We start from the raw sequence: 15,391 nt of genomic DNA, 5'->3' as shown, positions 1-15,391 counted from the left end.
TGTTGGAGTTACAGTTGCTGGGGATGATATCTGAGCACAATTTTCATCTGCTGTGTCATCAGGGACCATTGGAAACTGTCTGTGACCATAGGGAAGTGTGTGCTTGCAGCGGAATTAAGATCGCGTGTGCATCTGGCCGTGCTACCACTGACACCATGCTACTGCCAAGCATGGCTACTCTGATGTCATGAAAGAGTTGACTGTATAGTGGAATGCACTCCGTTGCCTTCAGTGGTGAGTGTAGGTTCTATCTGTATGGGACTGCTTGACATACAAGTGTATTATGTAGACCTGGTGCCATGCTTGTTCCAGAGTGCATTAGCCTATGACACATAGGTCCCAGCTCAGGCTTCCTGGTCTTGGGGGGAGGGGGGGGGGGGGGTGGTATCATTTACAAATTGCAGGCACATTTGGTTTGGTGTAAAGTAACCAGTGCCCACTGTATTGCACATGCTGTTAATCCCATGCTACTGCCATTTCTTTGACAAGAAGGTGATGTGCATTTTCAGCTGGACAATACACCTCCACATATGGCTGCTGTGATGCAGTGTGCTGTTCATGGTGTACAACTGCCCTGGCCACCAAGATCACCAGATCTCTCACCAACTGAGCACATATGGGGCATGACGAATTGGGAATTTATTTGCAACATAAGGTGCAAGATGTTTGGGACAGTCTGTCACAGGATGCCATTTAGCACCTTTATCATCATTTGCTTGCAAGAATACACACCTGCATTGCCGCCAAATTGGAATACACTGTGTATTGATGGACTATTTGGGCACTCTTTACTGTGATGTGTGTTTTGTTTGGTTTGAATTTGTCATCATATACTCCTATGATGATGGAATAATTGTCACCTCGCTTGTCAGTAAAATGGCCTTGCCCTTGAGTGTGTTACATTTTTTTCAGGCACTGTATGTGAAGTTTAACTTTCTAAATATTGCTACTGAGGGTTCCTCACTTGTAGTTACGAATATACTGAACTAAACAATGTGCGATAATCCTTTGGTACTAATCTGTTGTGTTAGATGACACATTTGGCTTTGTAAATTCATTACCTGAAATTCAAATGAGTGAATTTCAAACCATGTTTATGGTTATCAGAACAATTCAATGCATGCGTAAGATATTGTGATTTGCTTCTTGATAAAGTTTCTTAAACAATGTTGATGTAGTGGCTAGGACACTGGACTGTGTGACCAACATGAAAACTCTTGTTGTAGGTTCGACGAAATTACCCTAATGAAATCTCTGGATGGTTTTCACAACTAGACATAACTGATTTCCACCCTCTATCTTATTCACATGAATCCTTGCTCTGTCTCGCATGAGCTTAGTGCTAATTATACGTTCACTTCTTAACATTACTTTAAAGTTCAGTTTCTTTAAATTCCCAGTGTGAAAACAATTTCTATCATCAAAATTTTCCTTTAGGGATATGAGAACAAAGGGTATAAAATCACATTGCACATCAGCACAAAGATAAACTTATCACTAACCCAAAGGTTTGTTTGAACATCACAATACTTCACTGGGAATGGTCCTATTGGAGGTGGTATGTCCTTCCCTTCCTTCGAGCTGTGAACTGACTTACACAGCCAGTTATAGAGAGACCGACAGTTAAACGTGGTGTCTGAACTACAGTGCAACTTGACATTTCACGCTAACAAACGTTGCCAGAGGTGAAAGCAATGATATATGAAGGATAAAAATCCTAGGACTGACCTTTCAATCTGTTGTCCAGTACTTAACTACTGAGCCATATTATTTGTGGGTCAAATCCATAATACCTGTGCATTTTATTACATAGTGGGAACAGTAGCAGATTGCACATAGTTCACAAATTATTTGCATTGACATAAGGAAAGCAAACAATTCCAGGCGTTCCAAAGCCAATTTTAAGTTAAGCAAGCCCATCATTAGCATTGTAGTGTGTCTGGTAATCAACCTGAAGACAAAAGGTAATACTGGGATGATGCAGAAAGGGAAGTATTGGAAATACAGGTGTATGCAAAATTGCACAACATTAGTTGCTTGCGGAACATATCTGCAGCTTTATTGCGGGATCCCAACCACAATACATTATCATCCCTCCCTCCCTCCCCCCCCTCCCTCCCTCCCTCCCCCCCTCCCTCCCTCCCTCCCTCCCTCCCTCCCTCCCTCCCTCCCTCCCTCCTTCCCTCCTTCCCTCCTTCCTCCTCCTCCTCCTCCTCCTCTTCCTCCTCCTCAAAAAGCATTTGGAGATGAATATAGTGTGTAATGTGCTGCCTTTTATAAATAGGAAGAGGGTCGTCCGAGAGTGTTTTGCTCAGCTGTATGTCCTCTGCCAACTCTATGTTGAAGTCTTCCAGGGCAGCATTTTGTGTTTGCTGAAGGCAGTACTGTAGTCTCCACGAAAAACCCAAGAAAGGGTAAACATCAAATCATTGCAGAGCGTGTCTGCCTGGAATGCAGTGGCAGAGATGCTGACCAGTGGGGAGACTCACGGCAGCAGAACTGGAGAGACCTCATGCTGAGGCGCTAGCAGCTGAAGTCTGAAGCTGGCTCTGATGCTAGCAGAAAGATCCAACATTGGCACACACTGAATATAGCTTTTAATTGGAGGGGGAGGGGGGGGGGGGGGATTGAGATGTGGTATTCAGAAGTAAACTCAACTGGTACCCCACTTTGATATGTTTTGTGAGTTGTAATTTTTGAAGCTGATGGAAACAATGGCTGAAACATATAATTTTTGTAATAAAAAGATACATCAAATGATCTAGACTGTGTTAGTCTCAAAACATGTTGGTTTGGGATGTTGTATACTGGCGAGGAGCATCCCATGTATCAATACCACCATTGAATTATACATATAAAGAGCCAGGTCAGGGTGATAAGAGTAACATAATAGAAACAGCCTCACGTGATGATCCATGGCCCAAAGCAGGCAAAAATCATTCCACAAAATAGAGCAAAGATTCTCCAAGGCTCTCTATAGTTCTTGGGACTAAATTTCCATTTGGGTGAATTGCAGTACCAAATTCATCATGTTATGAGTATTCAGAGCAGTCACTACTAAAATGATGTGTCTCTTCTTTACATTCTTCTGTCAAAATTGTTGCCTTTATTGCAGTTCACTGGCTACTGTTATCAAGCAAGCTCTTCTGTGGTATTTCAAACTCCCAAGAAGCCCGGATACACGTAAGGTATCCATGTTGATCACACAGTCAGTCACTTGTATCTATTTGAAAAGAAACCTACAAAGACTTCATTTGTAGGCCAGTAAGGAAAATGTAGGGAAGCTTGTTGTTAGATTCCATATTAAAGAAATTGAATGCTTGAAATGGTACAAAAGCAGGCAAAACTGAATTCTGCTGTTCCTTCTGTTGACAGTGCCATTCTTGAGCTTCCAACTGGTGCTAGTAAACATGGGCTCAAAAACGCATAACTTAAGAGTTACGAGCAGTTGTTCAGTAGAGGAGATGTGTTTCACAGTAGCGAAGTGCTCATAACTCTTCAAGTATGCATTTTAGAGCTCATGTTTACTGGATATTTTTTTCCTTGTTTTGGCCCAAACTATGAAAGTTGTTTACCCTGCAGTTGTAGTGACAACAGTACCAGTACATATATTCCACTTTCAGAGGTGTCAGAATGGTTTTCATTTATAACTTTTGATTCATTCATTTCCAATACAGGGGCCATTACCTCATATTGATACATTTATCCTTCTCTACTATCCTAGAAAGTTTGTAACATCTCCACAGACTCATTCTGTAGGTACATGCATTTACAGGTGGTGGCACATATAACTTTGACGCTCTGTAGCATCATTGGATAACATTTCTGGACGTGGGTTCCTGTGTAAAACTTGATTTACTAAGTCCCCACTACACCTTCTAGAAGTGTATAACATGAATTGTGAAACACCCAGTATATGTACACTACTGGCCATTAAAATTGCTACACCACGAAGATGATGTGCTACAGATGCGAAATTTAACCGACAGGAAGAAGATGCTGCGATACGCAAATGATTAGATTTTCAGAGCATTCACACAAGGTTGGCGCCGGTGGCGACACCTACAACGTGCTGACACGAGGAAAGTTTCCAACCGATTTCTCATACACAAACAGCAGTTGTCCGGCGTTGCCTGGTGAAACGCTGTTGTGATGATGCCTCATGTAAGGAGGAGAAATGCATACCATCACATTTCCAACTTTGATAAAGGTCGGATTGTAGCCTATCACGATTGCGGTTTATCGTATCGTAACATTGCTGCTCGTTTTGGTAGAGATCCAATGACTTAGCAGAATATGGAATCGGTGGGTTCATGAGGGTAATATGGAATGCCGTGCTGGATCCCAACAGCCTCGTATCACTAGCAGTCAAGATGACAGGCATCTTATCCACGTGGCTGTAACGGATCGTGCAGCCACGTCTCAATCCCTGAGTCAACAGATGGGGACGTTTGCAAGACAACAACCATCTGCATGAACAGTTCGACGATGTTTGCAGCAGCATGGACTATCAGCTTTGAGACCATGGCTGTTGCTACCCTTGACGCTGCATTACTGACAGAAGTGCTTGCGATGGTGTACTCAATGACGAACCTGGGTGCATGAATGGCAAAACGTCATCTTTTCAGATGAATCCAGGTTCTGTTTACAGCATCATGAGTCGCATCCGTGGTTGGCGACATCGCGTGAACCCACATTGGAAGCGTGTATTTGTCTTTGCCATACTGACGTATCACCCAGCGTGATGGTATGGGGTGCCATTGGTTACACGTCTTGGTCACCTCTTGTTCGCATTGATGGCACTTTGAACAGTGGACGTTACATTTCAGATATGTTACAACCCGTGGCTCTACCCTTCATTCGATCCCTGCGAAACCCTACATTTCAGCAGTATAATGCACGACCACATGATGCAGGTCCTGTACGGGCCTTTCTGGATACAGAAAATGTTAGACTGCTGCCCTGGCCAGCACAATGGGCAGCTGTACCTGTACACGCCATCCAAGCTCTGTTTGACTCAATGCCCAGGCATATCAAGGCCGTTATTACGGCCAGAGGTGGTTGTTCTGGGTACTGATTTCTCAGGATCTATGCATCCAAATTGCGTGAAAATGTAATCACATGTCAGTTCTAGTATAATATATTTGTTCAGTGAATACCCGTTTATCGGTGTAGCAATTTTAATGGCCAATAGTGAATAATATTTCCTCACTGAAAGTGACAGTGTTGTTCTTATTACAAAAATACCATCTGAAGACCCATTACAGATCAGCAAAAAAATGAACACTTGCACTGTTTTCATTCTTCAGCACTGTCTTGACCTTCCACAGGAATACCATGTGGCAATTCATTATAGACCAAATACTAAAACAAAATTGTCTAGAGAGTCCACTGTAATCACTGTAATTACCCCAAACATAATTGGAAAATGTTGTATTAGGATCTCGTAGCCAGCACCAACATCTACTTAAAACATTGAAAGTATCCACATTCTATGGGAACAGTGGAAGTGTTAAATCATGTTAATAATACCTTTTATCAGTGGGATCAGGTGGCACATATGATAATACAAAGAAGGATTCATGAGAAATTTTACCATGAATGGAAATGAGCAGAATGCTAACAGTTGTGTAAATTTAGTCATGACTCAAATGGTGAATGTTTTTTCCAGTGAAATTCACTAATGGCATAGTCCCTATCAATTCAGGCAGGCTAGAATAAAATCTTACCTTCAAAGTCTCTGATGTTATTGAATTTAGCATACATTAAAATGAAAGACTAGCTAAGGAACATGTATTTTTTTTGTTTTCTTCAAAAAAAATTTCTGCTGTTAGAGACAGCCCTCCAAAGATCACACTGCGCATACCATTGTGAAGATGCAAATTTTGAGAAAATTTTTAAATGCTATATCTCTGGAACAGTTCTTGATATTTTGTTGTTTTTTTTTTTTTTTTTTTTATTTGAAAGATAATTGCTTTATGATAACAAAGAAATCCTCCATTTGTACTTACCTGTCAAAGTTCTTTTACTATAGCATTCTGAACTTTTTTTATAATTTAAGTACAAAAAATATTTTTTGTTTCAAAAATGCCAATACATAAAATTTTGATTTTTTTCCATTAATTATTACCATGTAGTTCTACATTCCTTGAAAAGAAGAGCTTCCACTTTTAAGTTCAACAGGTTTTACAAACAATTGAAATTTTTGCCATACATAAAACCTGTTTTATTATCACATAATAGACTCATAAAAATCAAAATCTAGCCTTATTTAACATAATTTTAGTTATGAAAGATCAGTAAGAGATTCATTTTTTCAAGCATTTTAAATGGTTCCAAAATGTATGTGAAAGGTCCAGAGACTTAAAGGTTTCAATTTATATAACTTCTTCCTGTGCACTCTGTTTTGTACTGAAATTAGCCAGTCAATGAACTGAAAATGTGTTCCACTGCTTCAGTATCTTCCTTTGATATAGAGTGATGCCTTTGTGTTGAACCAATAGGAAAACATTGTGAATAGGAAGTGAGCACTGATGGCGTTATTGCTGTCCTTCAGCTGGACACCTATATCCAGCAGCTGGTCCATGTGGTAGTAGAAAGTTCACTACAATTTCATTTAACTCATAACTGATGTCTATAATCTCTGCAACCCACCAGTCACAGTCACACACACATGCCGCAAACATAGCCCTTCTCAGATTGTGAATCTGAATATTATCATGCTGTTTCTGAGGTTTGCACGAATGAAATTTCTTCTTTCTTGCTTTTTAAAGTGCATGCAGTATGAGTTTGCCAATCACTTTGAGTCCAAAAATGTGTCTTCTGAATTTATTTCACAGGAATAGTTTGTTTGTTTGGACCACACTTCTTTTTTCTGCTCATGGAATTCTTTGATTTCTTCTTTGGACAAAAGAATGGGGGCTGTGGATGTATAAGATTTCTCGACTCTCGTAAAATCCTCAGCATCCTAAATTGCAGCTGTATTTGGTCTGGAAAGATTGTTTTGTAGCATGGTGCTTCAGCAGGCCTCCTACACCATCACAAGGCTCCCTCTTGTGACTAGTAGCACTGCATACCCAGTCAGTTACTCAATTCAAACAGCTGCTAATGATTTTTAAAATGACTAGGAGCACCATCAAAAATAATGATCTTCTCTGCCTCTGTTTGCAGTTGAAGAATTTTGCACATTGCTAGCAAAGCATGTTCTGAGTCGTGTGCTGTGTCATCACTTATAACTGCAACACTTGTGGTCTTGTTTTGAAAATATGTCACTCCGGTAAAAATTGGAACCTGGTCATTACTCCCACTTGTTGTGGGAGAATTACAAACCAGTTCTCAGCAAAATCACATTAAAGCACTAAACATAGTTCTTCAGCCTGTACACCCTCTTTCACTTCTGCAATGTGTTGTTGTTGCAATTTCTTCATATGCTGCTGTGTTACTGCTTTCACTGACCATTTACCAAGTTCATCAATGAATCTGTCAAAGGCAATAGTTTTCTGTAATTTCTGCTGAGTTATCTGCTACGTCTTCCAGGGCAAGTGTCTGTAAAGACAGTTCTCCCTTTGCAGGGAAGTCACCACATTCTTGAAACAAATAAGTCTCTCGCTTTACATCACAAACTACTAATGACTTCACACACCCAATCAAGGTGTCATATGTCACGTGATCCAGTAAGTTCTTCAAAGTTGCCACACAAAGTTCAAAATTTGCACAGTGCACACATAAACAGACATCTCTAGGTGGGTGTGGAACTACCCACTGAGGTCATAGTGCATAATATTTTGATCTTCCAGTATGTGAAGTTGTAAAGTTGCTCTTATAAAATGCAAAAGTTTCTTTAATACTGTGAGTCATGTACCTCTTCACTTTCACAACTTTTTGACCTTCAGCTCTTACAGTTATAATGCCTTTCTTGTTGGCACTCTGGCGAGAACAGTCCCATTTATCTTCCAGATAAAATGACTGTACTATTTGAACTTGAGCTGCTTCTGCAGGACGACCATAATAGGGATCTGCTCTTCCAGTGACTCCTTTTACAGACCTCACATTTCTTGATTTGTCTACAATGTACTTTGATACCGACGGAACGTGGTTCAAAATTGGTTTCTTTGAAAATGTCTCTGGAATAATATTTAAAACTTGCACATTTTCATTGTAGGATGCACAATATTCAACAGCTGAATAGACATTTGTGAAAAATTCCGGCAAGAGGTGCAAGAGTGCTTTGGTTCATTTTCTTCTGAAAATGGAATTTCTACTTTGAAGAGTGGTCAGTTTTGCTGTAGTGTATTCATCCATAACTTTAGTAATTTCTCTGCACTTTCTTGATGCATGGAGCGTATGGCTCGACTTCACTGACCACAGTTTCTTAACAGGACTAACACCTGCCTCTGTAGTTGAGGCTGATCCCTCACCTGTGGTAGAGTGGGAGGTCGTCTCAAGGTGTGGCAGGGGGCGAAAGACATTCCGGAGGGCTGAACGGAAAGCCTCTCCAGTTTGTCTGATGAAACGGTTTCAGGCTCTGTCTCAGGCTGATACTGATCTTCGGCCTGACATGGCTGCTTGTCCTGTTCCAGAGGTTGCCCCTCAGTCTGCAAGATCCGGGCAGTCGCAGAGGGTTGGCTTACTGGTAGTTGGGAGCTCCATCGTCAGTCGCGTAAAGGGGCCCCTTAGGGAAATGGCAGCAAGAGAGGGGAAGAAAACCAATGTGCACTCCGTGTGCATACCGGGGGGAGTCATTCCAGATGTGGAAAGGGTCCTTCCGGATGCCATGAAGGGTACAGGGGGCACCCATCTGCAGGTGGTTGCTCATGTCGGCACCAATGATGTGTGTCACTATGGATCGGAGGAAATCCTCTCTGGGTTCCGGCGGCTATCTGATTTGGTGAAGACTGCCAGTCTCGCTAGCGGGATGAAAGCAGAGCTTACCATCTGCAGCATCGTCGACAGGACTGACTGCGGACCTTTGGTACAGAGCCGAGTGGAGGGTCTGAATCAGAGGCTGAGACGGTTCTGCGACCGTGTGGGCTGCAGATTCCTCGACTTGCGCCATAGGGTGGTGGGGTTTCGGGTTCTGCTGGATAGGTCAGGAGTCCACTACACGCAAAAAGCGGCTACACGGGTAGCAGGGGTTGTGTGGCGTGGGCTGGGCAGTTTTTTAGATTAGATGGCCTTGGGCAAGTACAGAAAGGGCAACAGCCTCAACGGGTGTGGGGCAAAGTCAGGACATGCGGGGACGAAGCAGCAATCGGTATTGTAATTGTCAACTGTCGAAGCTGCGTTGGTAAAGTACCAGAACTTCAAGCGCTGATAGAAAGCACCGAAGCTAAAATCGTTATAGGTACAGAAAGCTGGCTTAAGCCAGAGATAAATTCTGCCGAAATTTTTACAAAGGTACAGACGGTGTTTAGAAAGGATAGATTGCATGCAACCGGTGGTGGAGTGTTCGTCGCTGTTAGCAGTAGTTTATCCTGTAGTGAAGTAGAAGTGGATAGTTCCTGTGAATTATTATGGGTGGAGGTTACACTCAACAACCGAACTAGGTTAATAATTGGCTCCTTTTACCGACCTCCCGACTCAGCAACATTAGTGGCAGAACAACTGAGAGAAAATTTGGAATACATTTCACATAAATTTTCTCAGCATGTTATAGTCTTAGGTGGAGATTTCAATTTACCAGATATAGACTGGGACACTCAGATGTTTAGGACGGGTGGTAGGGACAGAGCATCGAGTGACATTATACTGAGTGCACTATCCGAAAATTACCTCGAGCAATTAAACAGAGAACCGACTCGTGGAGATAACATCTTGGACCTACTGATAACAAACAGACCCGAACTTTTCGACTCTGTATGTACAGAATAGGGAATCAGTGATCATAAGGCCGTTGCAGCATCCCTGAATATGGAAGTTAATAGGAATATAAAAAAAGGGAGGAAGGTTTATCTGTTTAGCAAGAGTAATAGAAGGCAGATTTCAGACTACCTAACAGATCAAAACGAAAATTTCTGTTCCGACACTGACAATGTTGAGTGTTTATGGAAAAAGTTCAAGGCAATCGTAAAATGCATTTTAGACAGGTACGTGCCGAGTAAAACTGCGAGGGACGGGAAAAACCCACCATGGTACAACAACAAAGTTAGGAAACTACTGCGAAAGCAAAGAGAGCTCCACTCCAAGTTTAAACGCAGCCAGAACCTCTCAGACAAACAGAAGCTAAACGATGTCAAAGTTAGCGTAAGGAGGGCTATGCGTGAAGCGTTCATTGAATTCGAAAGTAAAATTCTATGTACCGACTTGACAGAAAATCCTAGGAAGCTCTGGTCTTACGTTACATCAGTAAGTGGCTCGAAACAGCATATCCAGACACTACGGGATGATGATGGCATTGAAACAGAGGATGACACGCGTAAAGCTGAAATACTAAACACCTTTTTCCAAAGCTGTTTCACAGAGGAAGACCGCACTGCAGTTCCTTCTCTAAATCCTCGCACAAACGAAAAAATGGCTGACATCGAAATAAGTGTCCAAGGAATAGAAAAGCAACTGGAATCACTCAATAGAAGAAAGTCCACTGGACCTGACGGGATACCAATTCGATTCTACACAGAGTACGCGAAAGAACTTGCCCCCCTTCTAACAGCCGTGTACCGCAAGTCTCTAGAGGAACGGAGGGTTCCAAATGATTGGAAAAGAGCACAAATAGTCCCAGTCTTCAAGAAGGGTCGTCGAGCAGATGCGCAAAACTATAGACCTATATCTCTTACGTCGATGTCTTGTAGAATTTTAGAACATGTTTTTTGCTCGCGTATCATGTCATTTTTGGAAACCCAGAATCTACTATGTAGGAATCAACATGGATTCCGGAAACAGCGATCGTGTGAGACCCAACTCGCTTTATTTGTTCATGAGACCCAGAAAATATTAGATACAGGCTCCCAGGTAGAGGCTATTTTTCTTGACTTCCGAAAGGCGTTCGATACAGTTCCGCACTGTCGCCTGATAAACAAAGTAAGAGCCTACGGAATATCAGACCAGCTGTGTGGCTGGATTGAAGAGTTTTTAGCAAACAGAACACAGTATGTTGTTATCAATGGAGAAACGTCTACAGACGTTAAAGTAACCTCTGGCATGCCACAGGGGAGTGTTATGGGACCATTGCTTTTCACAATATATATAAATGACCTAGTAGATAGTGTCGGAAGTTCCATGCGGCTTTTCGCGGATGATGCTGTAGTATACAGAGAAGTTGCAGCATTAGAAAATTGTAGCGAAATGCAGGGAGATCTGCAGCGGATAGGCACTTGGTGCAGGGAGTGGCAACTGACCCTTAACATAGACAAATGTAATGTATTGCGAATACATAGAAAGAAGGATCCTTTATTGTATGATTATATGATAGCGGAACAAACACTGGTAGCAGTTACTTCTGTAAAATATCTGGGAGTATGCGTGCGGAACGATTTGAAGTGGAATGATCATATAAAATTAATTGTTGGTAAGGCGGGTACCAGGTTGAGATTCATTGGGAGAGTGCTTAGAAAATGTAGTCCATCAACAAAGGAGGTGGCTTACAAAACACTCGTTCGACCTATACTTGAGTATTGCTCATCAGTGTGGGATCCGTACTAGATCGGTTTGACGGAGGAGATAGAGAAGATCCAAAGAAGAGCAGCGCGTTTCGTCACAGGGTTATTTGGAAACCGTGATAGCGTTATGGAGATGTTTAATAAACTCAAGTGGCAGACTCTGCAAGAGAGGCGCTCTGCATCGCGGTGTAGCTTGCTCGCCAGGTTTCGAGAGGGTGCGTTTCTGGATGAGGTATCGAATATATTGCTTCCACCTACTTATACCTCCCGAGGAGATCACGAATGTAAAATTAGAGAGATTAGAGCGCGCACGGAGGCTTTCTGACAGTCGTTCTTCTTGCGAACCATACGCGACTGGAACAGGAAAGGGAGGTAATGACAGTGGCACGTAAAGTGCCCTCCGCCACACACCGTTGGGTGGCTTGCGGAGTACAAATGTAGATGTAGATTCAGGGTATTTAATTTTTCCTGTACTGATGCAAAATCTACATCATCTGCACTGTGGAAGGCTTCACCTTGTTTAGATACTATCATTGTTGTTATTCTGTCAAAATATTTAGAACACAAAAAGTCGTCATTGAAAACATCTTCACTTTGAAACAGAGTATTCAAATGAGAGCACTTATTCCTAACCTGAAAAAAAGTCTGTTGTTTTTGTTTGTCTTATATATCACTCTTTTATGGATATGCAGATAGTCAACACACTTCACTCTCCTGTGGTCCTCAGTCAGAAGACATTTCAAACAGTCCTCTTCGCATAACACACTGGAACTGTGTCAACTGGCAAATTCCTCACGAAAATGCAGTGCTCACTGGATGGTCTCAGATTTCTTAAAAGCCTCTTCATTAAACAAATTAGCACTGAACAACTACAATACAGAAACCTGCAATGAACAACCACGACAAAGAAACTGATAAGAAACTACATCGAAGTGTAAGAAATAATTGCAACAATGAAAGTGAAAAGAAATAACTGCAACAAAGAAAGTGATAAGAAATAACTGCAACATAGACAATAGAAATAAACATTGTAACAAAGAAATTAGTAAGAAACAACTTCAATGAAGACATACATTACCCTTGAAAGTTTTAAAAAATTATTTTTTAAAAATAAAACATGTCCAACTCAAGAGTGGAAGCTCTCCTTTACAGAGAATATAGTACTACGTGGTACTAATCAACAGAAAAAAATCTGATTTTTCTGGATTGGCATTTTTGATAAAGGAAATTTTCTGTAAATTGTTAAACAAAATTCAAGAGGTGACGGTAAAAGAGATTTGACAGATATGTCCAAATGGAGGATACCATTATAATCATAAAGCAGTTATCTTTAAAATAAAAAACTCTAACAAAATATCTAGAACTGTTACAGAGATACAGCATTTAAAAAAAAATTCCGCAATCCACATCTTCGAAATGGTGTTCAGTGTCATCTTTGGAGGCCTGTATCTTGGGGCAGGAATTTTTTTGGAGAAAACAAAAAAAAAATACGTGTTTCTTACTTACTCCTGAATTTTAACATATGCTAAATTCAATAACATCGGAGACTATGAAGGTAAACCTCCCCCTCCTGAAGTGATACGAATTATGCCTAATGTCATTAACATCTGTGACGTATCAATTTGGAGTATAGCTGCAGGATTGACTTCGGTTTCCCATGCATTTGTCAAATCATTTCAAGTAATTCCAGGGTGGTTCTTAATAATAGACAAGAGCTGACTCGTGCCTGGTTCCTTGTCTGTTACTAAAACATGTAAAACAAAATATTTTTAATCTGTATGTTTATTTTTGTGTTGTTTTTCATTCTGGCATTTGTCAGTTCCAAATGAATATTCTGTTTTCTTTTATTTCACTGATTTTTGTTTAAGCGAAAAGACATACAATAATGTGACACTGACAGAGATGTCCACTGGAATCAAAGTTAAATAAATTTTCTTGTTACAATGTTTTGACATGTCACAGAAAGAATATAGCAAAGTGCATTTATGGCTATATCTGCATATTTTCTCCTCCATTTCTAAAGAGTTGAAATAGTTCCAAAACTTAAATTTTTTGTATGTTAGTCTTGTTACCATATTTACCTGAATATAAGATTCTATATAAAAACAAAGATGAGGTGACTTACCGAACAAAAGCGCTGGCAGGTCGATAGACACACAAACAAACACAAACATACACACAAAATTCAAGCTTTCGCAACAAACTGTTGCCTCATCAGGAAAGAGGGAAGGAGAGGGGAAGACGAAAGGAAGTGGGTTTTAAGGGAGAGGGTAAGGAGTCATTCCAATCCCGGGAGCGGAAAGACTTACCTTAGGGGGAAAAAAGGACAGGTATACACTCGCACACACGCACATATCCATCCATATCCACACATGGATGGATATGTGCGTGTGTGCGAGTGTATACCTGTCCTTTTTTCCCCCTAAGGTAAGTCTTTCCGCTCCCGGGATTGGAATGACTCCTTACCCTCTCCCTTAAAACCCACTTCCTTTCGTCTTCCCCTCTCCTTCCCTCTTTCCTGATGAGGCAACAGTTTGTTGCGAAAGCTTGAATTTTGTGTGTATGTTTGTGTTTGTTTGTGTGTCTATCGACCTGCTAGCGCTTTTGTTCGGTAAGTCACCTCATCTTTGTTTTTATATATAATTTTTCCCACGTGGAATGTTTCCTTCCATTATATGAATATAAGATTCTGAACATAAGACAACCCCGCCCCCCCTTTTTTTTACGAGGCTCCTTGAGAAAAATTTATTTTTTAACATGTTCTGTCTAATCAAAATTAGAAACTTTCATTGACATAAGGTATCTGCCTAACAAGTTAATATTACACATATTTTAAACTTATGCTATTTATTCATTGTCTAGATTTTGACAATGCAACGAGAAATAAAATAAACAAAAAGCAATTGCTTACATTAATTTTTAGTTTCACTGTCTTTTTTGTTTAATTAGCATCACTATTTTTATTCATCACCATCATCATCATCATCATCCTAACAGTAAAGTTGTGAAACTTATATATTCATTGGCATAAATATTTGCTTATTTCTTCCAGATGTGTTTGAATTTCTGAGGTTGTGTTATGATGGGACCTGAGAATACAGCTGTTTTTTTTTCTCTAAGCACATAACGAATTTTGCTCGTATCCTGATGTGAGAATGTTAAACTGTCTTGCACTTCTGATCATATGATCTGCCCACCACTCTTTCATTGGCTGTGTGGAAGCAGCAGGTGAAAAAACCCCTATTGTTGCCATCATAACTCACAGTGACCATTGATAACATTGCTCTATGAAATAAGTAAATATGTCACTGGCCCCAATCTAGGCTTTTAGTACTTTCTGCAGAAATGTATGCTATTGTTGAGTATTTGATGAATTTTAAAGTCAGTTCTATTCTGAGTACATATGGATTCAGGCAAACTGCAGTTTAGATATGGTAGATTTTCATAAGAAGCCAAAGTATGCAGTACAGTTTCCCATGGTATGCAGCACAACAAAATTTGCTGCTCCTCACCACTTCCCTCCCCGCATTCATCGTTGTTCCCCCTCCAACCCTTCTGTGGTGCTGTGCTTGAGCAATAGTGAAACACAGATGACAATATCTTCAAGGGTGAAGGTCATACATAACAACAGCAACTAACACATAAATAAAAGATCACAATAATGATTCAGTTCAATTCTCAAACTCTCACTCATCCTGTGATCTTGTGAAATCTGTTGGTACTACCTCCTCAGTGGTCTTTCCACTTTAATGTGTTCTTACGATAACAATTTCAGTTAATTTAATGTGATTTATATC

The 15,391-nt window shown here is 40.7% G+C and overlaps 1 protein-coding gene across 3 annotated transcripts in view; it reads left to right on the top strand.

The window, feature by feature from the left end:
- LOC126470098 (GATOR complex protein NPRL2) overlaps positions 1-15,391 on the top strand; it is a 176,523-nt gene that overhangs the window by 139,457 nt on the left and 21,675 nt on the right. The window lies entirely within an intron of this gene.

Source organism: Schistocerca serialis, chromosome 3 (genome assembly GCF_023864345.2).
Source record: "Schistocerca serialis cubense isolate TAMUIC-IGC-003099 chromosome 3, iqSchSeri2.2, whole genome shotgun sequence".
In the NCBI taxonomy this organism is placed as follows: Eukaryota; Metazoa; Arthropoda; class Insecta; order Orthoptera; family Acrididae; genus Schistocerca; species Schistocerca serialis.
This window is presented reverse-complemented; position numbering and strand designations above follow the sequence as displayed.